This window comes from Podarcis bocagei, assembly GCF_964188305.1.
Source record: "Podarcis bocagei genome assembly, chromosome: 16".
Taxonomy (NCBI): Eukaryota; Metazoa; Chordata; class Lepidosauria; order Squamata; family Lacertidae; genus Podarcis; species Podarcis bocagei.
In genome coordinates, this window is record NC_138142.1 from 38,335,525 (window position 1) to 38,359,016 (window position 23,492).

Consider the following 23,492-nt stretch of genomic DNA (forward strand, 5'->3'; position numbering starts at 1 on the left):
CTTTAATATTAGACACACACACACAGAGAGAGAGAGAGAGAGAGAGAGAGAGAGAGAGAGAGAGAGAGCAAGCCACTCCGCTAAGTGCACCACCCCTCCTTTAGGCTTGGGGAGAGAGGGAAAGAGTAGCTTGGGGTGAGCTGCATGAGGAACGGCTTGTGGTGAGTTGTGGAAAAATAGGTGAGTGGGCAGCAAGGTGTAAAACATATTGAGGGCCAAGTTGGCCATCACTAGGTTAAGTCCATAGAGTAAGCTGTCCTGCCAAGCTTAGCACTTCATCTTGGAAAGGTTATAAAACTCCTTGTTCTGTCTTCCACCATGTGAACACTACCAGGAAAGGGGATCCAAGTTTGGACTGTGTAGCTTAAGCAAGCCATCTTTATGTTTGTATACAAATAATTTAGAAACATTTGCTACTTTTAGAACCTAAATTAAACCTTCTATGCTAAGGAAAGTGGGGACATTTGGAAGTAACCTAGAATGGGGTCAATTAAAGGTCTAATAGTCTATATTTCCACACTTCCCTCATATTCACTTTACCCAAGAATGGACACTGATTTGTTCTTCTCCATGCTTCATCAGGAAAGAAACCAACTGATAAATGAATGAGAGGACAAAATAGCCATGATGCATTGAAGTTTTTAATGACGAAAGATAGAAAATGGATACAATTGGAGAGTGAAAAAGAATGGTTACAGAGTTTTGAAAACCTAACATTGTTCAAGTTTCAGTACAATCAATCACCTTCTGAGTGAAAGGGGGTAGGCACTTACAATGACAATATATGAGTAAACAGTAGCAAAAAGGATGAAGTAACTATAAACAGTAAACAGTAGCAAAAAGGAAAAGGATGAGGTAACTATTGTGATGAGGAGGAAACTGAGAGAGTCATATCCAGGGAAGCTAGACACAGAGGTCGAGGACCCAACAATCCCACCAAGATGGCAAGAGTGGAAGGTGCTCAACACTCTGAGAAGACGATCTTATTTTGCCCAGTAACGTTGTGTGGTCTCCGTAGTGACTTAACATGGACCACATTCACAGCATGAAGTGTTGACATTACCACAGTGGGCAGTGCTGCACAGGAATGCTGCTGGCATGATCACATCATAGCCTGGGTAACACATATCGACTCTCATGCCTGGGCCATAGCCTCCATGACCCCCATGTCCACCCCCATAAGACCCAGAGCCACAGCAGGAGGGTGGGCAGCATTCGGAAGCACACACACAGTGGCAGGACACTCTGGGGTCGCTGTGACAGATGAGACGGGGTCCTGGAACGGTCAGGGAGCAACCGCCGGGTTGGACGTGCACGAGTGAGGTGTCGCCAGTGTCAACCAAGACTCCGCCACTGCCGGCGTCAGCTCCGCCACCACCATATCCTCCATGTCCTCCGCTGTATCCGCCGCCATATCCGCCACAACATGATGTTCCACAGCAGGCCATCTTGAGTGAGAGAGAGGGATCTGAAACACAGAAGAGGTGGACAGTGAACAAACAGGAGAGCATTGGATGAATGGGCCTCAGACATACTCTCAGGCAATCCATGACGCGAAGCTTGATTGGAATTCCAAAGGCAGATGTTTCCTCTACTGTGTGGATTCATCAATTTTGGCTACATATGGACACAGACTCAAAAAGCAAGTTCACTGACAGTATGTAGTAGGGGTGGAGTTCCTGTGGAGTTCTCCCCAATCCTGAAGTGCCTCTGCTCTGGCCCTGTTCCCTGGAGCACATATAGGGAACCTGTGGCCCTACAGATGCTGCTGGACTCCAACTCCCATCACCCCCAGCCAGCATGGTCATAGCTCAGGGGTGATGGGAGTTGCCATCCAGCAATAATCTGGAGGACCATAGAGTTCCCCATTCTTGCAATGTATGAATACATCAAGATGGTTTGTGTAATATCTCCCCTATATTCTCTATCCCTGCTTGGAGGCACCAGGGATTGAACCTGGGACCTTCTCCATGGACCACTGAGCTATGGTCAAACCCCCATTCTATCTGCTTGCATATAGAACAAATCAATGTCTTCCAGGCCTTTTAACATGCAAAGAAACACAATCACTCAGTGCAAAAGTATTCTAGAGATTATCCCCTCCCTCAATAAGAACCAAAATACTGTCAAGTAGGATGGATGAAGGTCTGTCTATTCATTGTCCCATTTCCAATAATGGAAGCATGAAAACAGCAGCTAGCCCTTGTATTTTTCTCTCCACTGTCTGGCCATTGAAGGTATAGCATCCAAGTTACACCTGGCCAATAAAGCTACACCTTTGCCAAATAGACAAAATGCAACACGTTACCTGGTTTGCTGAAGGTAAGTCTTGAGTGTGAAGTCAACTGAAGCTGATGAAAAGGCTCCTGAGCTCGGTGCTTTTATACAGACCTGGCCAGCTTTGAAAAGCTGTGACCTTTTTACATCGGTTGCTAATTATTGACACCATGACACACGGCTATGTATGTCAATTCTCCAAACAGATTCCTTATTCACTGCCTGTGGTCTAGTGTCTGATCCATATAATAAAGCATCTTTATTACAACCAACAGATTCCTTTCCTTTTATAATTTTAATGGGGAATGGTCAGCCAGGTGATGAGGAAATTAACCTGGCTTCATTTATTCTGTGAATCACCTCAGCAACAACACGTTCGACACACAACTCCTCACATAAACTCAGCTTGACTCAAAAAATTCCAAAACAATTCTGATGTTTTTATGGTTAACTGTGAGAGGGGGCTTGTGCGTTCATGACCTACCTGTTGGCTTTCTGGAGCAATTTGATTGGCCATTGCGAGAATAGGATGCTGGACTAAATGGGTCATTTGTCTGACCCAGCAGTCTTTCTGACACATTATTAGGAAGTTCAATGCTTAAGACACTTGTCAGTCAATGTAGACATTGGGAGGTTTCCAAGATGGACGCCGTGTAAGGTTCCTCCTTCCAGTTCTCTCCGACCTCTTCTCCTGATTTGGATTTTACAACCACTGGAGTAAATTATTTACTTTAGTTTCGCATTTTGCTAGACAGGTAATTGCTGGACTCTCCACTGGTGTGATACCAGATTTTAATTAAGTTTGACGAAGGAGGATTGCTTTGGATTGATCTGGGCATCTGACCTTGTCTTGATGGCTAAGAAAAAAAGCTGCAGCGGCAGCGAGAGCCCTCCGAGTCAAGCCACTTATCCAGATCAAAAAGAAAATCTAAACAATTAAGCTTGACAGACTTCTCGGACTGGGCAATTGCTGAAATTGCACAAGATGTACCTGATTGGCTAGAAACAAGGAGGGGGGAGCATATGGAGGAGGGGGGCAATGGGCACGATGCCAACCCACAGTCTCCTCACAGTTCTAAACAGCAGTTAACCAGCTGTTTTGAAGACCCTCCCCCTCACAAGCAGCCAAAAGGCCCAAGGTCAAAAGGCTCAAAGAAAAATGGGACCACAGGAAAGACTACGGAGATTAAAGCAACCCAATTAACCCATGCCGCTGCCCAAACAACACCTCAAAAGCTATTTTCACTGTATGGAGCTAACGAGGAGATTTCAGCTGGGAAATTGCTAAGTTTGTTAGGAGAACAAAGCTTACTTACTGGAAGGTCATTGGCACTGATTCTTCAAAAGTTGGAAAGCATCAAGAACTTTGTGGTTGGTGGTCAGGGGGCGGAGAGCCCAGTGCAGTCCCCCGAGTCCTGGGGGAATAATGCTGAGTGGGTACCACCGGGCAGGCTGGAGCCCCCTAATCCTTCCAGGGAGAGCCCCCAAGCTGCACAGTCCATATATAATCTCTGGAAGGAGGCCAAGGGCCCTCCTCATACCAGGAGGTGTTTGCAGCTGGATCAGTACTGATTATCCAAAATAACTGGGAGAACAAAGGGCGTTGGATCTCCAGACTGAGAGCCTGCCTCTCCTTATCTGAACTTTTGAGATTCACCCCCATCGTTCTGTCCGGACGCTGAGGTCCAGCGCCGAGGGCCTTCTGGTGGTTCCCTCATTGCGAGAAGCAAAGCTACTGGAAACCAGGCAGAGGGCCTTCTCGGTAGTGGCACCCGCCCTGTGGAACACCCTCCCACCAGATGTCAAAGAGATAAACAACTACCTGACATTCAGAAGACCTCTTAAGGCAGCCCTTTTCAGGGAAGTTTTTAATGTGTAACATCTTAGTGTATTTTTGGTCTTTGTGGAAGCCGCCCAGAGTGGCTGGGGAAACCCAGCCAGATGGGCAGGGTACAAATAATAAATTATTATTATTATTATTATTATTATTATTATTATTATTATTATTATTGCTCTCTGGACTTATAAAGGCTGGAAAAACTGCAGAGCCATCCAAGAGTAACAAAGCTACTTCTCAATTTTGAAAGTCATGCCATCTTCCTGCTTCTCCCTAAAATGTGTGGCTTCTTGAGTCATTTCCACATTACAGTTAAAGGGTGTTTGCAGACTTGGATGCTGTACCTCTACTCCCAGCTATAAAGAGGCCGGCAAGTCAGTTATCCCCTGAGCAACCCCCGACCCTAGCTTTGCACCGCCTTCAAGGTTAAGCCAACGTGGAAATCTTCCAGTTCCTCTGAATGATACTAACACAGCTGCAGCTAATATAGAAGGCCTCAAAGAGTGACTCTAAAGAAATCTCAGCCCCTTAGGAATGTTGAGGAAAGAGCAATGATAAACATAACCCCATTAACTCCATACTAGAGGAAATTGAAAAAATAACAAATAGTATTCAAGTTTTGATGCGTGACCTCAACAAGCCTAAGCCAAACCCCCATAAACCTGCTAATGTGCGCAGCAGGAATACGAATAATGATAGGTCTGGAAAAGAGGAGATACTGGCCTTTCTATGGGAGGAATCCCCAGTAAGGGACTCACCCAACCAAGAAAGGCATTTGCAGACCAAGGGACTGGATCCAACTGTATGCTGAGTTAGCGTCTATGACACTATAGATATTTCAGCCACACCTCTGCCCATAGAACAGACTTTGCCCACAGTTACAGAGGACTGTTACGGAAAAGGAGCAATGCAGCAGCGAGCTGCAGCTGGCTGGAAAGCAAAACAGGATGTGAATGTTTGGGACTGTACCGTGAGAACAAAGGGGCAGTCTATTCACTGTGCTGAGCACCGGATGTTAGCTCAGAGTGTCATTTGACCTGTACAGGAAGTACAGGAGGTGGAGTTTGTCTCTCTGCTGTTGGTGTCTGATGAGAGCAGACGCGTTTCTCTGTAATGCTGCAAAGACAGAAATAAAGGCATGTAAATACATTTCTGTCTATCTCTTTCCCCTCCCTGGGGGGAGCAGGGAGCAGGGAAGAGTGGTGTGTTCTTCTCACGCTTGAGGAGGATCGCCGATAGTGACCTAGCCTGTAACCTGCCGGGAATGCAGACAGGGAGGTCAACCAGGAGATCAAGCCAGGTGCCTGGAGAATTGCCAGTTCCTCTGATAAGGCTTGATATCCGACAAGGACGAGCAAGCAAGATCAGAAACTACACAGATGTCTGGGGGATTATCCGAACTCGATCAGGAGACACACACTGGGAAGTTGGTCACCCTGAGCGCTGAGCTGCAATTGCCCCCAGCTGAGGACCATCCAGAAACTTTCCTGATAGGTAACATAATGCCTAACCTGCCGGATGTATCACAAACTACCCATCAACCTATTCTCCCACCTGTGTTCCAGGACTGCCTCAAAGCCCATCTTCAAGAAGTTAATATCTTAGTACATCAACCTTCATCTTGCCTTGCAAATGCTGACTTGGTTATGCCAGCATTAGAGGACACCTCAACAGAAGAAGAACCCCCGGAAACAATTTCTGGAATGCAAATCCCCATCAATGCTCTCAGTCCTAGCAATCTCACCCCGCAAACTGGCTACTCGATTTTGAACAGGAACTGACAGCAGATAGTTCAAGAAGCGTCAACACCAGGGACCATGGTCTAACAACTGGCGCCCCTGAGGCATTAGAGGAAATGCTACAGGATCCGCCCGGAGTCCCTAGTGATAGCCAGTCTAATGACACCTACTTAGATTGACTTTGCGCCAAGGCGGGGAAACCTGTGCAACACTCTTCCCTGAAGTTGCCATCATGGAATGTGGCAGGAAGGTCCTCAAAGTTATTCTACCCTAACTTTGTTAAGCTAATAAGAGAGCACAATATAGTTTGTTTACAAGAAACTTGGTCGACACGGCACATTGACTTTGCCGGCTATAACGCCTATGCGGTTCTGGCAGTCAAACTCCACAAGAAAGGAAGGCCCACAGGTGGCTTGCTAACCCTGGTGGCTCCCCAAATAAAATGTGAACGCATCCTCTCGGCTAATGCAAATTGCAAACTTTTAGCAGCAAAGATAGAGCTGGAGAGCCATGCCATGTTACTGGTCAATGTGTATATTCCTCTCCCACCTCTACTGTCATGGCCAAGAACCATCAATGGGATCTTCTTGCACACATGCTCGAGAATCTGGACACTATTTGCCCCAATTTACCCATTGTCTTGACAGGGGAGTTTAATGCCCGCCTAGGCCAAGGGTGGAAGGTATATACAAAAGCTTGGGAGATCTTGGACTCTACTGCCCTCCCTGACTTCTGCTTAAGGGAAAGAGAATCATGGGACTTAGAAATCAACCTTGCGGGCTTACGGCTCACCAAGCCAACTACCAATCAGGGCTTTGGTGTGGCTTAATGGGAAGGCTCTGGGAACTTTACCTTCCTCTCCCCACAAGGAAATACTGTGGTAGACTATATTCTGGTCCCCACTAAACTGCTGCCCCACGTGGTTGAGTTCCACATAGCTGATCCTATGGTTAGTGACCATCTCCCTTTTCAATGTAAATTTGTCTTTCCATAGAGAGTGCCAGAATATATAATCAATCCACACCCCCAGGTACCGCATCCTCGGTACACAAGGATTCGAATTAATGAGCATACGCTATCGTCTTTCCAAACCTTGGTGTATTCTGATCGTGTGAATCACTTGATCTCGGTAGGGAGTGGTGAACTTTCCCCAGTAGCTAGAGTCACTTGGTTTGAGGAGCTTATGGACATTCTAATAACCGAATTGCCCCATTCACACTTGCACAGGCCACCTAAGAAACTGGGGTTTGGTGAGTGGCATGATAACGAAATCAAAGGCATTAAAGTAGAGGTTAGGAGAATCTACAGAGAGTATAGAGAGGCAGGCAGCTCCCAATTGCCTGATACATAGTTGTTAGAACCAGGCAATTTAGGGAGTCTATCCAGCTTAGCCAGATAAGATACAACCAGGCTTTCTGGGATTCGCTGCTTTCAGCCATCCTTACCAATGATCATAAGAAATTTTGGAAGGTTATTGCAGACCCCCCACAGACTCAAGATCCTCAGCTGACATTGATTCCATCTATGCTATGGGTAGAGCATTTTAAGGTGATCTTCTACGACAATTGTATTCCATCAGACAGCCAAGATCTTGCCCCTTGTTCGACCCTGGTTGAGTGACCCCCTGTCTCCATTACTGAAGTCGAAAACTTAATTTCTCAGATGGAACTAGGCAAAATTGCAGGCCCTGATGTCGTCCCAGCTGAACCACCGTCCCAGACTGGTGGGCTCCGATTCTAGCGGAACTATTCACTTTGGTGGATAGAACTGGAATTATGCCTAATTCATGGCAGAAATCCATAATTATCCCAATCTTTAAAAGGGGGGACAAAAAGATACCGTCCAACTATCAACCAATAAGTCCATTGTCAAATATTGGGAAATTGTATGCAAAACATCTATTATCCAAATTAACCACGTGGCTTGATGTGAACAACATCATAGGCCCAGAGCAGGCATGGTTTAGGCCAGGGAAATCCACTTTACGTAACTATATAGTGTTATCCCATTTAGCCGCCAAGTACACACGGCACCATAAAGAAGGCCTATATGTGGCCTTTTTAGATCTTAAGGCTGCTTTTGATTCAGTTGATAGGGGGCTGTTATGGTTGAAACTGGAGTCATTGGGCCTAGATCCTAAGTTACTTTACCTGATTAAAAAGCTTTACTCAAATAATACCTGTTGGATAAGAATAACCCCAGGGGATGAGGTGTCAGACCCTGTTGTTATAAATTGAGGGGGGAAACAGGGCTGTGTTCTTGCTTCCTCTCTTTTTAATCTCTTCTTAAATGACCTTGCCCCATTATTAAAACTAGTGGATGCTCACCGCCCAAAACTCAATGCATCAAAAATTCCCATTCTCCTATACGCAGATGATATGATTCTGCTCTCAAGGAGAAGAATTGGCTTAAAGCGTTTGCTAAATGCCTGTACTGACTGTCTGTCTAGAATGAAAATGAGCATGAACTTCAATAAAAGCAAAATAATGGTTTTCAGGAATTCTCGTAAGAGCTATAGTTGGGGTTTTGGTGGGAAACACACACAGCAGGTATTCGAATTCAACTATTTGGGGATCACTTTCCATCACAGGCTCCGGTGGTCTTCACACTGCGCAGTGGCGGTAAATGCCAGCAAGCTGTCTATGCAGGCCATAATGTGCTTCTTTGCAGCAAGAAGTAACCAACACATCCCTTCTGCCCTTAAGGGTTTTAATGCCAAAGTTAGAGCTCAACTGCTCTATGGAATTCCAATCTGGATGTCAGGGTTTACCCAGTCAGTGGAACAAGTGCAGGCAGCCTTTCTATTTAAGGTTTTCACTGTCCCACACTGTGTACCCTACACAGCCCTGTGTCTAGAGCAGCCTTTCTCAACCTGTGGGTCCCCAGATGTCATTGAACTACAACTCACATCACCCCTAGCTAGCAAGGCCAAAGCTCAGGGATGATGGGAGTTGTAGTCCAACAACATCTGGGGACCCACAGGTTGAGACCAACATAAGCTAGAGACAGTTGCCTGGACAACTTTTCTTTTATGCTGGCTAAACATTTGTTTTTCAGCAGACAAAGATACTTTACTTAGTGAAGTTCTGTTACACTCCTTCCCATCCCCAGGGCTACAACTGTTTTGCACAAAGATATGGCAACTTGGGCTTTCAGAGGATTTCCTGGGTGCTGTGGCTTTTCCAGTCACCAAGGCCATGTTAAAAACTAGGCTGTGGGACATAGATTGCCAGGAACAAAATTCACCTGCGGAAAAAACATGTCCCCCTCTCTATTTTTAACTCTCTTGGGCATAGGAATTTAACCTCAATTATCTACAATGTTTGCGTAAACCCGCAAGAAGGGCTTTTTCGCTGGCTAGGTTCAATTCTAATCCTTCTAACCTCCTTTGGGGTAGGTTTGCAGGTATGGCAGAAGGATTTGCCCATGTGATGCCAACCTGGTGAAAACTCTAGCTCACATGGTCCTTAAAGATAAAATGTATGATGATCTCAATCAATAATTCTTAGACCAACTATGTATCCCAATATGGAAACAAGAGACAGAGGTCATATGCTTATTATTACAGGGGAGAGACCAGGAGCTCACCAAGACAGTAGCTAAGTTCCACTATTTGATTTTTTGCCGCCAAAGTACGCTACCTCTCTCCCCTAATAATGAAGTTTCTTTGTCTTATTATTTGGATACCCTTAAAATTCCTTGCTTCTTTTGTCTAAGGAGGAGTGCTAATGGGACTGAACAGAAGAGCCCTGCTGGATCAGGCCAAAGATAAATCAGCCTCATACAGTCAATGTATTTAACTCTAATTAATGCATGAAGGGGTTAAGTCAGTGATGGCCAAACTTGGCCCTCCAGTTGTTTTTGGACAACAAATCCCACACCCCTGGCTAACAGGACAGGTGGTCAGGCATGGTGGGGATTGTAGTCCCAAAACAGCTGGAGAGCCAAGTTGGCCATCACTAGGTTAAGTCCATAGAGTAAGCTGTCTTGCCAAGCTTAGCTAGGTCTCATCTCTTCATCTTGGAAGGGTCATCAAACTCCTTGTTCTGTCTGTCTTCCACCATGTGAACACTACCTGGAAGGGGGATCCATGTTTGGACTGTGTAGCTTAAGCAAGCCATATTTATGTTTGTATACAAATAATTTAGAAACATTTGCCACTTTTGGAACATAAATTAAACTGTCCATTTTAACCTGCTGCTGCATGTAAAAGCACATGAATCTGACGTTTGAAGAGTTTGTAAGCAAACCATTTTAAACTTGCCAAACATATGGTCCCTTTCTATGCTAAGGAAAGTGGGGACATTTGGAAGCAACCTAGAAGGGGATCTTTTAAAGCTCTAACAGCTTATATTTCCACACTTTACTTTGTTGTGTAATTTGTGATTGGAAATCTCTGCTGGCACTCTCTCAGCAAAGATTAGTGGCCCCAAACCTGGATTTAAGAATCCAGGGAATCACCCTTTTAATAGAACTAAAAGATTTATTCATTTAACCAAATATGAAACAAAAACCAACAAAAGACCCAAATTTTCCAGCATCTTGTTCTCAAAGTGGCTAACCAGATACTTCTCCTGGAAACCTGCAAGCAGGACCTGAGTACAGCAGCAACTTTCCCCGCATGTGATTCTCAGAAACCAGATATTCAGAGGCAAGAACATAACTAGAGTGTCTAGAAGCCAATGACAGGCTTATCCTCTATGAATTCAATCTATATTCTCCCTCATATTCATTTTACCCAAGAATGGACACAGATTCATTCTCCTCCATGCCTCATCAAGAAAGAAACCAACTGATAAATGAATGAGAGGACAAAATATCCATGATGCATTGAAGTTTTTAATGTCAAAAGATAGAAAATGGATACAATTGGAGAGTGAAAAAGAATGGTTACAGAGTTTTTAAAAAGCTAACATTGTTCATGTTTCAGTACAATCAATCACCTTCTGAGTGGAAGGGGGTAGGCACTTAAAATGACAATTTATGAGTAAACAGTAGCAAAAAGGATGAAGTAACTGTAAACAGTAAACAGTAGCAAAAAGGAAAAGTATGAGGTAACTATTGTGATGAGGAGGAAACTGAGAGAGTCATATCCAGGGAAGGTAGACCCAGAGGTCGAGGACCCAACAATCCCACCAAGATGGCAAGAGTGGAAGGTGCTCAACCCTCTGAGAAGACAATCCTATTTTGGCCGGTAACATTGCATGGTCTCCGTAACGACTTAACATGGACCACATTCACAGCATGAAGTGTTGACATTACCACAGTGGGCAGTGCTGCACAGGAATGCTGCTGGCATGATCACATCATAGCCTGGGTAGCACATATCGACTCTCATGCCTGGACCATAGCCTCCATGACCCCCATGTCCACCCCCATAAGACCCAGAGCCACAGCAGGAGGGTGGGCAGCATTCGGAAGCACACACACAGTGGCAGGACACTCTGGGGTCGCAGTGACAGATGAGACGGGGTCCTGGAACGGTCAGGGAGCAACCGCCGGGTTGGACGTGCACAAGTGAGGTGTCACCAGTGTCAACCAAGACTCCGCCACTGCCAGCGCCAGCTCCGCCACCACCATATCCTCCGTGTCCGCCGCCATATCCGCCGCCATATCCGCCACAACATGATGTTCCACAGCAGGCCATCTTGAGTGAGAGAGAGGGATCTGAAACACACAAGAGACGGACAGTGAACAAACTGGAGAGGATTGGATGGATGAACCTCGGACAATCCATAACGAGAAGCTTTGATGTGGTGTTAGATGTAGTCTAATCCAGCTCTGTCAGTGTCACTAGGAGCCCTTTCTATGGGAGTGTCAGTACTTTGGCCCCATAGCTATGCATTGTTCATTTGCTCCAGGATTCCTGATCCCATTTGCATCTTGTGAGGAGGGGAAGGACTGGTGTTAAGACTTATTCCAAAGGTAGCAAGATAGTCATACTTGTGTGCATGAAGATATTTTGGGTATGCAGATAAAGAAGCCTCTGGGTTTTGTGTGGCTGGAATGGAGCCTGTAGTACAGATGTGGGAACCTTTGGCCCTCCAGATGCTGCTGAACTGCAACTCCCATCTTCCTTTGCCATAGGCCATGTTTGCTGGAGCTGGTGGGAGTTTTAGTTCAGGAATATCTGGAGGTTCAGTGGTTGCTTTGTATTACAAAGAGATTAATCAATCCAATGCTTAATCAGTTGGCGGGGGAGGGGGGTTTCCACAATACATTTCACAATCCCTGTTATCTTGGAAATACCCCTCCTCTCATGCACAAATAATAGGTTGGTGGGTGGGTCTGAAAATCAAAACTAGAAAATAAAAATACTATAAATTGTTCCATTCAATTTCCAGTTTAGAACAAAGTACACTGTGCTTCAGTTCTGGGCAACCTGAAACCCTCCAGCTCCCATCATCCCTAAGCATTGGCTGTGCTGGCCGGGGCTGATGGGATTTGGAGTCCACCAACTTCTCAGGGAGGGCAGAAATTCCTCATCCTTGATTTTAGATCTGTTGGGCTTTTGACATGTTAAGCTGCATGACAAAGTTCAGACATGGACAGTGAATGGATAATCTACTGCAGGGATAAATAATAGAGGACTTATTACCAGGAGCACCCTGTGTTGCTGGCCCCTTGTGGTGAACAACCAGAACTACAGGCTGGAGAGCTCCTTAGCAATACAGGAGACCTAAAAGTCATCTAGATCTGACAGGAACTGTGCCTGGACAGGTATACTCACTGGATCTCACTCCTAGTTGAAAGCTCTCACTCAATAGCTGCCTAGGGAGCTCCTTAGTAATACAGAGTTCTACACAATCATTGGCTTCTTCTGACCTAGAAGGACTACCAAGTCATCTAGATCTGACTGGGATTGTGCCTGGACAGCTATACCCACTGGATCTCACCCCTAGTTGTAAGCTCTCACTCAATAGTTGCCTAGGTACCTGTTCTGACCCATGACCTCCTTGAGACACTATATCATAAGAGGGAAACGTGTGGTCTTCCACATATTGCTATAGTATAACTCCCATCATGCTTCACTCTTGGCCATGCTGGCTGCTGGAGCTGCTAAGAGTTGGGATGCTATTGGACTCCCATCACCCCCAGCCAGCTTGGTCATTGCTCAGGGATGATGGGAGTTGCCATCCAGCAATAATGTGGAGGACCATAGAGTTCCCCATTCTTGCAATGCATGAATACATGAAGATGGTTTGTGCAATATCTCCCCTATATTCTCTATCCCTGCTTGGAGACACCAGGGATTGAACCTGGGACTTTCTCCATGGACCACTGAGCTATGGTCCAACCCCCATTCTATCTGCTTGCATATATAACAAATCAATGTCTTCCAGGCCTTTTAGCATGCAAAGAAACACGATCACTCAGTGCAAAAGTAATACAGAGATTATCCCATCCCTGAATAGAAACCAAATAACTGTCAAGTTGGATGGATGAAGGTCTGCCTATTCATTGTCACATTTCCAATAATGGAAGCATGAAAACAGCAGCTAGCCCTTGTTTTTTCCTCTAACACCTGGCTATTGAAAGTATAGCATCCAAGTTACACCTGGCCAATAAAGCTACACCTTTGCCAAATAGACAAAATGCAACACATTACCTGGTTTGCTGAAGGTAAGTCTTGAGTGTGAAGTCAACTGAAGCTGATGAAAAGGCTCCTGAGCTCAGTGCTTTTATACAGACCTGGCCAGCTTTGAAAAGCTGTGACCTTTTTACATCAGTTGCTAATTATTGACACCATGACACACGGCTATGTATGTCAATTCTTCAAACAGATTCCTTATTCACTGCCTGTGGTCTAGTGTCCGATCCATATAATAAAGCATCTCTATTCCAATTCATAGATTCCTTTCTTTTTATAATTTTAATGGGGAATGGTCAGTCAGGTGATGAGGAAATTAACCTGGCTTCATTTATTCTGTGAATCACCCCAGCAACAACACTTTCCACACACAACTCCTCACATAAACTCAGCTTGACTCAAGAAATTCCAAAATAATTTTTTTTATGGTTAACCATGAGAGGGGGCTTGTGAGTTCATGCCCTACCTGTTGGCTTTCTGGAGCAATTTGATTGGCCATTGAGAGAATAGGATGCTGGACTAAATGGGTCTTTTGTCTAACCCAGCAGTGTTTCTGTCACATGTTTAGGAAGTTCAATGCTTAAGACACTTGTCAGTCAAAGTAGACATTACATAGCCTGGCAGAATCTGTGGGTTACATCCAGTGTTAGTCCTACTCAGGGTAGACCCATTAAAATGAATAGGCATGCTCAGTTTAGAACTATTAATTTCAATATTTCAATGAGTCTATTCTGAAGGAGAATTAATTGTATACAACCCTGTGTGTTTATTTCCCCTTTTAGAAATTCCCACCTTTTCTCCATCATGGAACCCAAGTTCTTATGTGGTTCCCAGGATGTCTACCATTCAGCCCCTGACCAAACCTAGATCTGCTTAGGTCCAGCAAGGCAGTCACCTTGTATGCCTTTACACCTTGTGTACCTTCAGACAGAGATTCAGTGTTTTGCACTTCTATTTGTAGTTCGGGCACAGAATCAATGGAAGTACATGGACTCTTGCAGTACACCTGCAAAAGAGCACAGGTATTTCTGGGATGTGAAACACAAGAGCAGCTAAGTACAACATCCCTAGAGTGGACATAAAAGAGGATGTCTGGACCAGCCAGTCAGGACTTCCTGTTTCTCCTAGGCTGGGACAGAATTCCTCTGCATCTGACTAGAGGTGGGCGTGACCTCACCTGCCCAGGTAACAAAAGAACAGGACTGGTCAGCCACCTCTCTCTCTCTGACCACATTTGTTGAAGAAGCAGCATCTGCTTAGCCTAAGATCCTCTCTTGGCTTCCAGCCAAGAGAGGACAAAGGGACTGTCTCATTTTGGGATAGTTTCCAGGTATATTACTTTTCTAACTTAAGTCTGCCTTCTGGGATCCATTTGTGAACAGAATGTGCGTGAGTAAACACTTTTTATACTTTTATGGAAGACTGTGTTATGTCTATCTTTTTATGGGGGACTACATGGGGAATTACCAAAGAAACATATTTTAGAGGCTTTAGCAAGCCTGAGCAAACGCAGCTGCTGTTCAAGTTTAAAAAGGTGAATGTTACTCTGCTAAATTGTAGAACTTGTTAACACAAGTTGGAAATGATATAATCAAGGAATATATCCTCTCCTGCATCCCTGAACATTCCCACATTATTGTCACCAGCATCTCCTGTTCTCAGGTGCCATGCAAAAAGAACATGCTCCTTTACCTGATATATTGGATACATGCTGCTAGTCAGAATAGAGAATATTGGTGAAGTGGACCATGCACCATGATATTTAGAGGAACATTTTCCATGTCTCAACATCAGGGAAAGTCAACCATGTGGTACTATAAGAGAGAGTTTTCAGTATAGTGCACTATTCATGGAATTCTCAGAATTGAGAACTGGGCCAAAACTAACAAAATGAATTTCAATAGAGACAAATGCCAAGTTCTGCACTTAGGCAGGAAGAAGCAGCTAAACAAATACCAGCTTGCCAGTAGTACATGTGAAAAGAATCTAGGGGTCTTAGCAGACACCATGCTTAACACGGATCCACAGTGTGATGCAGCAACAATAGAAGCTACTGCTATTCTAGGCTGCATCAACAGAAGTAGAATAATAGACACTTCCGGTCTGGCATGCCATGGAGGAGGCTTGAATTCCATTGCAGCCGTTCACATGGCTATTTAGAGGCTGAGATGGGGGTAATCAGCCCCCCCCAACTCCCCCAGGGTCGGGGGTGGCAGTCTCATCCGCAGTTCACCCAACACCTGCCCCCAAATCTGGAAGGAATGAGGGGGCAGGGAGCGCTGGATGGAAAGCACCATGAGTTTCTTGGCAACTCTCCAAAGTCGCCTCCATGAGCAACAAACTTCCATTTCTTAAGATAAAAATTTGGATTTAAGTAATGGACATGCTCTGAACGAGGGGGGAGAAATGACTCTGGTAATCAATTCAGCCACTGAGGTGCTAAAGGATTTGAGTGGAAGAAGGATTATCATCTGTGTGGAGATGTTCTGTCTTTTTTGTTTCACTTTGATATTGCATTTTGCTATGTTACTTGGCAAAATCTTCTCTGGAAGGACGGACTATCAGATTATTTATGAAGCAAGTGAGATTGGAGAGTATTACATTTACTGATATAATATGGTTCTAACAATCAATAAAAATAACAATGATCCACACAGAAACATACTGTTTTGATTTAACTTGCTTGCTGGACGAACTCAGAGGCTGCTAACAATGAAGGATTAACATCAGATTGACTTATGGGAATTATCTGAAATGACTACGAAAAGTAGCATAAATATGAGATGACTAGAAACCCCCGAACTCGGAGCATGGGAAGTCCACCCAAAATATATAATCTGGCACAATATTTGGACTGTTTGATTATCGTATAATTTGTATAATTTGAAATGTTTATATTGGATTGTTAAAATGGAAAACTTAATAATTTTTTTTTTTAAAAAAAAGAAGTAGAATAATAGAATCGTGGAATTATAGAGTTGGAAGGAACCCTGAGGATCATCTAATCCAACCCCCTGCAATGCAGAAATATGTAACTGCTCCATATAGGAATTGAACCTGCAATCTAGCTGTTATTAGCCTCATGCTCTAACCACTTCTGCCCACATTGTTATTACTTTGGTGCCAGATTAAGACGCCCTTGTTTACTATGGCATTTTAAGGATTTTAAAACAGCAAATGATGCAGCCCTCCCTGTTGCAGTGGTATACTTTCTTTGTTTTTAGCTCCCTTTACTTGTTCTCTTGGAATGCCACCGGAAAACCTTCTAATGACAACCTGGAGTTGCTGCTGACAATACCTTTGCTCTTCTGCAAGTGTACTGCAAGTGTACATGTGCTTCCATTGATTCTGTCCCCAAACTACAAATAGAAGATCAAAACACAGAGTCTCTGTCTGAAGGTACACAGATCCTGGTCTAAAGGCATACAAGGTGACTGTCTAGCTGGACCTAAGCAGATCTAGCTCTGGTCAAGACCTGGATGGTAAATCTCCTAGGAACCACATAAGAACTTGGCTTCCATTTTGGAGAAAAGGTGGGATTTTTTTAAAAAATGGGGAAAATAAACACACAGGGTTGTATACAATCAATTCTTCTTCAGAGTAGGCTCACTGAAATTAATAGATCTAAGTTGGTCATGCCTATTCATTTCAATGGGTCTACCCTGAGTAGGGCTAACACTGGATGTAACCCGCAGATTCTGCCAGGCTTTGTAATGTCTACATTGACTGACAAGTGTCTTAAGCATTGAACTTCCTAAAAATGTGACAGAAACACTGCTGGATCAGACAAAAGACCCATTTAGTCCAGAATCCTATACTCACAATGGCCAATCAAATTGCTCCAGAAAGCCAACAGGTAGGTCATGAACACACAAGCCCTCTCTCACTGTAAATCATAAAAACATCAGAATTGCTCATATGATATTAGCAGGAAAGGCAACGATAGCTTTAGGTTGGGAAAGATAGAGAAAAATGGAAGGTAGAGGCATGGAAGGGGCAGAGGAGGAGAAGGAAAAATTGTACAGGAAATTTAAAAATTGGAAGGAGAAGATATAATGTATTTAAAAATCCCGATATAAAAATTTTAAAAAAGAAAAGAAAAAAGAGGAGCTCATCATGATCTCTGTGTGCAACGTGTTGTTGTTTGAGGTGATTCACAGAATAAATGAAGCCAGGTTAATGGTCACCTGGCTGACCATTCCCCATTAAAATTATAAAAAGAAAGGAATCTGTTGGTTGCAATAGAGATGCTTTATTATAAGGATCAGACACTGGACCACAGGCAGTGAATAAGGAATCTGTTTGGAGAATTGACATACATAGCCATGTGTCATGGTGTCAATAATTAGCAACTGATGTAAAAAGGTCACAGCTTTTCAAAACTGGCCAGGTCTGTATAAAAGCACCGAGCTCAGGAGCCTTTTCATCAGCTTCAGTTGATTTCACACTCAAGACTTACCTTCAGCAAACCAGGTAACATGTTGCATTTTGTCTGTTTGGCAAAGGTGTAGCTTTATTGGCCAGGTGTAACTTGGACACGGGTGGTGCTGTGGGTAAAAGCCTCAGCGCCTAGGACTTGCTGATCGAAAGGTCGCCGGTTCGAATCCCCGCGGCGGGATGCGCTCCCGTTGCTCGGTCCCAGCGCCTGCCAACCTAGCAGTTCGAAAGCACCTCCGGATGCAAGTAGATAAATAGGGACCGCTTACTGGCGGGAAGGTAAACGGCGTTTCCGTGTGCTGCGCTGGCTCACCAGATGCGGCTTTGTCACGCTGGCCACGTGACCCGCAAGTGTCTCCAGACAGCGCTGGCCCACAGCCTCTTGAGTGAGATGGGCGCACAACCCTAGAGTCTGTCAGGACTGGCCCATACGGGCAGGGGTACCTTTACCTTTAACTTAGATGCTATACCTTCAATGGCCAGGTGTTAGAAGAAAAACAAGGGCTAGCTGCTGTTTTCAGGCTTCCATTATTGGAAATGGGACAATGAATAGACAGACCTTCATCCATCTGACTTGACAGTCATTTGGTTCTTATCAAGGGAAGGGATAATCTCTATAATATTTTTGCACTGAGTGATCGTGTTTCTTTGCATGTTAAAAGGCCTGGAAGATTTGATTTGTTCTATATGCAAGCAGATAGAATGTGGGTTGGACCATAGCTCAGTGGTCCCTATAGAAGGTGCCAGGTTCAATCCCTGGTGTCTCCGAGTAGGGATAGAGACTATAGGGGAGATATTGCACAAACCATCTTCATGTATTCATACATTCCAAGAACGGGGAACTCTATGGTCTTTCAGATTATTGCTGAATGGCAACTCCCATCATCCCTGAGCAATAGCCATACTGGCTGAGGGTGATGGGAGTTGGAGTACAACAACATCTGTAGGGCTACAGGTTCCCTATATTTGCTCCAGGGAACAGGGTCAGATCAGAGACACTTCAGGACATGGGAGAAGAAGAAGAAGAAGAGTTTGGATTTGATATCCCGCTTTATCACTACCCAAAGGAGTCTCAAAGCAGCTAACATTCTCCTTTCCCTTCCTCCCCCACAACAAATCTCCGTGAGGTGAGTGGGGCTGAGAGACTTCAGAGAAGTGTGACTAGCCCAAGGTCACTCAGCAGCTGCACGAGGACGAGCGGCGACGCGAACCCAGTTCCCCATTTTAGGAGTCCACCGCTCTTAACCACTACACCACACTGGCTCCACAGGAACATCACCCCTACTTCATACTGTCAGTGAATTTGCTCTTTGAGTCTGGCTCCATATGTAGCCAAAATTGATGAATCCACACAGAGGAGAAAACATCTGCCTTACTTGGAACACCAAGCTTTGTTTTGTTTTCTAAACCAAACATATTGCAGGTGAAATAAAAACAGCCCAATGAAGATCAAGGGTGCTCAGTGGGCATGCAAAGCGCACCGACTGTTGGGGAGAAGAATGGAATAGGGTGGTAGGGGAGTCGAATTTCAGTGGAGTATCATTGAAAAGAGCATGGGTAACCGGGAGCTTGAAAAGATCACTCCACACTACAAAATTTTGTATTAGGTCCCATGACTTATGTTTCTAAAGCCGAATGTTCCTGCTGTACAGGGATCACTAATGCTAAGATGTATAATAATAATAAGTACAAAACTACTTGACTTATATTTGTGGACGGGTCTTCAAATTCACCCACTATGGGAGTGATGCATGCAGATGTTCCTGGAGTCCAACTCCTAGCAACTCCAGCAGCCAGCATGGCCAAGAGTGAAGCATGATGGGAGTTATACTATAGCAATATGTGGAAGACCACAGGTTCCCCTCTTATGATTTAGTGTCTCAAGGTGGTCATGGGTCAGAACAGCGACCTAGACAGCTACTGAGTGAGAGCTTTCAACTAGATCCAGTGGGTATACCTGTCCAGGCACAGTCCCAGTCAGATGTAGATGACTTTTAGTCCTCCTGTATTGCTAAGGAGCTCTCCAGCCTGTAGTTCTGGTTGTTCATCGCATTTGGCCAGCAACACAGGGAGCTCCTGGTGATAAGTCCTCTATTATTTATCCCTGCAGTGGATTATCCATTGCCTGTCCATGTCTGAACTCTGTCATGCAGCTTATCATGTCAAAAGCCCAACAGATCTAAAATCAAGGATGAGGAATTTCTGCCCTCCCTGGGAAGTTGGTGGACTCCAACTCCCATCAGCCCCAGCCAGCACTGCCAATGCTTAGGGATGATGGGAGCTGGAGGGTTTCAGGTTGCCCAGAACTGAAGCATGGTGTACTGTGCTCTAAATTGGAAATTGAATGGAACAATTTATAGTATTTTTATTTATTAGTTTTGATTTGCAGACACACCCACCCACCCACCTATTATTTGTGCATGAGAGGAGGGGTATTTCCAAGATAGCAGAGATTGTGAAATGTATTGTGGAAAACCTACCCCACCCCCAACTGTTTAGTAATTGGATTGATTAATCTCTTTGTAGTACAAAGGAACCATTGGACCTCCAGATATTCCTGAACTAAAACTCCCATCAGCTCCAGCAATCATGGCCTATGGCCCAGGCATGAGAGTCGATATGTGCTACCCAGGCTATGATGTGATCATACCAGCAGGATTCCTGTTCAGCACTGCCCACTGTGGTAATGTCAACACTTCATGCTGTGAACCATGCTACGGTCCATGTTAATTCACTACGGAGACCATGCAACGCTACTGGGCAAAATAGGATTGTCTTCTCAGAGGGTTGAGCACCTTCCACTCTTGCCATCTTTGTGAGATTGTTGGGTCCTTGACCTCTGTGTCTACCTTCCCTGGATATGACTCTCACAGTTTTCCCCTCATCACAATAATTTCTCATCCTTTTCCTTTTTGCTACTCTTTACTGTTTATAGTTACTTCATCCTTTTTGCTACTGTTTACTCATATATTGTCATGTTAAGTGCCTACCCCCTTCCTCTCAGAAGGTGATTGATTGTACTGAAACTTGAACAATCTTTTGTCATTAAAAACTTCAATACATCATGAATATTTTGTCCTCTCGTTCATTTATCAGTTGCTTTCTTTCTTGATGAGGCATGGAGAAGAACAAATCTGTGTCCAGTTCTTGTGAATATGAGGGAAAATATAGATTGAATTCATAGAGGATAAGCCTAACATTGGCTTCTAGACACTGTAGTTATGTTCTTGCCTCTGAATAACTGGTTTCTGAGAATCACATGCGGGGAAAGTTGCTGCTGTACTCAGGTCCTGCTTGCAGGTTTCCAGGAGAAGTATCTGGTTAGCCACTTTGAGAACAAGATGCTGGACCAGTTGGGTCTTTTATTGGTTTTTGTTTCGTATTTGGTTAAATGAATAAATCTTTTAGTTCTATTAAAAGGGTGATTCCCTGGATTCTTAAATCCAAGTTTGGGGCTACTAATCTTTCCTGAGAGAGCGCCAGCAGAGATTTCCAATCACAAATCATGTGGTACTACAATAGAGAGTTTTCAGTATAGTGCATTAGAAGGTCATAGAAATCTCAGAATTGGGATTCAAGATGACCTCAGCTGATTGGAGAACTGGGCCGAAACTAACAAAAGGAATTTCCATAGAGACAAGTGTCAGGTTCTGCACTTAGGCAGGAAGAAACAGTTACACAAATGTAATATAGGTGACACCTGACTTGCCAGTAGTAGCAGTAGTAGTTGTAGTAGTAGTAGTAGTAGTAGTAGTAGTAATATTTATACCCCGCCCACCTGGCTGGGCTTCCCCAGCCACTCTGGGCGGCTTCCAACAAAACACCAAAGTACAATAGTCCATCATACATCAAAAGCTTCCCTAAACAGGGCTGCCTTCAGGTGTCTTCTAAAAGTCTGGTAGTTGTTTTTCTCTTTGACATCTGGTGGGAGGGTGTTCCACAGGGTAGGTATATGGGGAAAGGATCTAGGGGTCTTAGTAGACACCATGCTTAACATAATCCACAGTGTGATGCCGCAACAAAAGAAGCTAATACTATTCTAGGCTGCATCAACAGAAGTAGAATAATAGAATCATGGAATTATAGAGTTGGAATGAACACTAAGGATCATTTAGTCCAGCCATCTGCAATGCAGGCATATGCAACTGCGCCATATGGGAATTGAACCTGCAATTTTGTTTTTTATCGGCCTCATGTTCTAACCACTTCTGCCCACCTTGTTATCACTTTGGTGCCAGGATAAGACGCCCTTGTTTACTAAGGCATTTTAAGGATTTATAGCTTCAAATGATAAAGCCCACTATGTTGCAGTGGAATAGTTTAATTTTTATTTAGCTCCCTTTACTTGTTTTAAGTGTTTCATTGTTTTATAAATGATTAAGTTTGTTGGGTTATGTATATATCCTGGAGAATGAGCACAAAATCCATCCACAAAGAGGGCATTGCACACATTTCCTTGTCCATATGTATTGTGGAAAAGGTGCATAGATTGACTGAATTTTGGACAATCTCTGGACATTATGCATAATTCCCATCAAGCCTTGGGAAGATGCATGCCAATATTTTGTAGATTCTTCAGCCATGAGGAAATGTTTACAGCAGCAAGTTCCTTCACAAGCATCAGAAGAAGATGAAACATGGATATTCCAATTCTAATTAGGCCATCTGAAGTCAAGAGGTCCTCATAAACTTATAAAAAGAAAGGTATACTGTTCAAACCTAATTATTTGGGGACAGGAATATTTCACAAGGAACGTGTACAGCAATTAAGTCTAGGGAGAATATGCACATAAACTATGACCTATCATGATGGATCAATTGATTTAGGAGGTCATGAATCAATGATGGATCACTCCTTCTCAGCTAGTGAACTTGAATAACCCAAACTCAAGGCTCTCTCAAACACTATTTTGTGGGATGTGGAGGGCACGTTGTTATTCTGAGTTTGGGAATTTGCATGAATTTTGGGGAGAGAGAAAGCACACAGATTGGAGCAGAAATGAAACAGGAAATAATTCCCCTGCTCCCATTTCTCTCTCCCCTTGCAAAAAAGAAGGCCACCTTGTATATTTTTTGCTGAATTCTCTCCACCACTTTCCTTGGGTGGTGGTTACCAGAACTTCCTCCTCCTCTCCTCCTATTTCCAGGGAATTGTGAAGAATGCAAAATGGTAGCCAGTCTGATAACACAGTTCCCCACCACCACCCTCTGTATTTTTGTTGGAAGCTGCCTAGATAAATAGATAATAATAGAGGGGTATAATAAATACATCATCATCACCACCACCACCACCATCATCACATTGCCACAGATACTGATGATTACTCCAGATTACTCCAGAGAAATTTCTCTTCCCACAAATAAGGTGGTTAATTTTGAAAGGACAATTGTGCACAGCTCAGATAAATATGTGTGCATAACATTGATCTAACAAGCCCAATGTCCTAGACCAGATGTGTGCACCACCTCTCCCCCCTAATAATGATGTTTCTTTGTCTTATCATTTGGATACCCTTAAAATTCCTTGCTTCTTTTGCCTAAGGAGGAGTGCTAATGGGAATGAATAGCAGAAGAGCAATGCTGGATCAGGCGAAAGATAAATCAGCCTCAT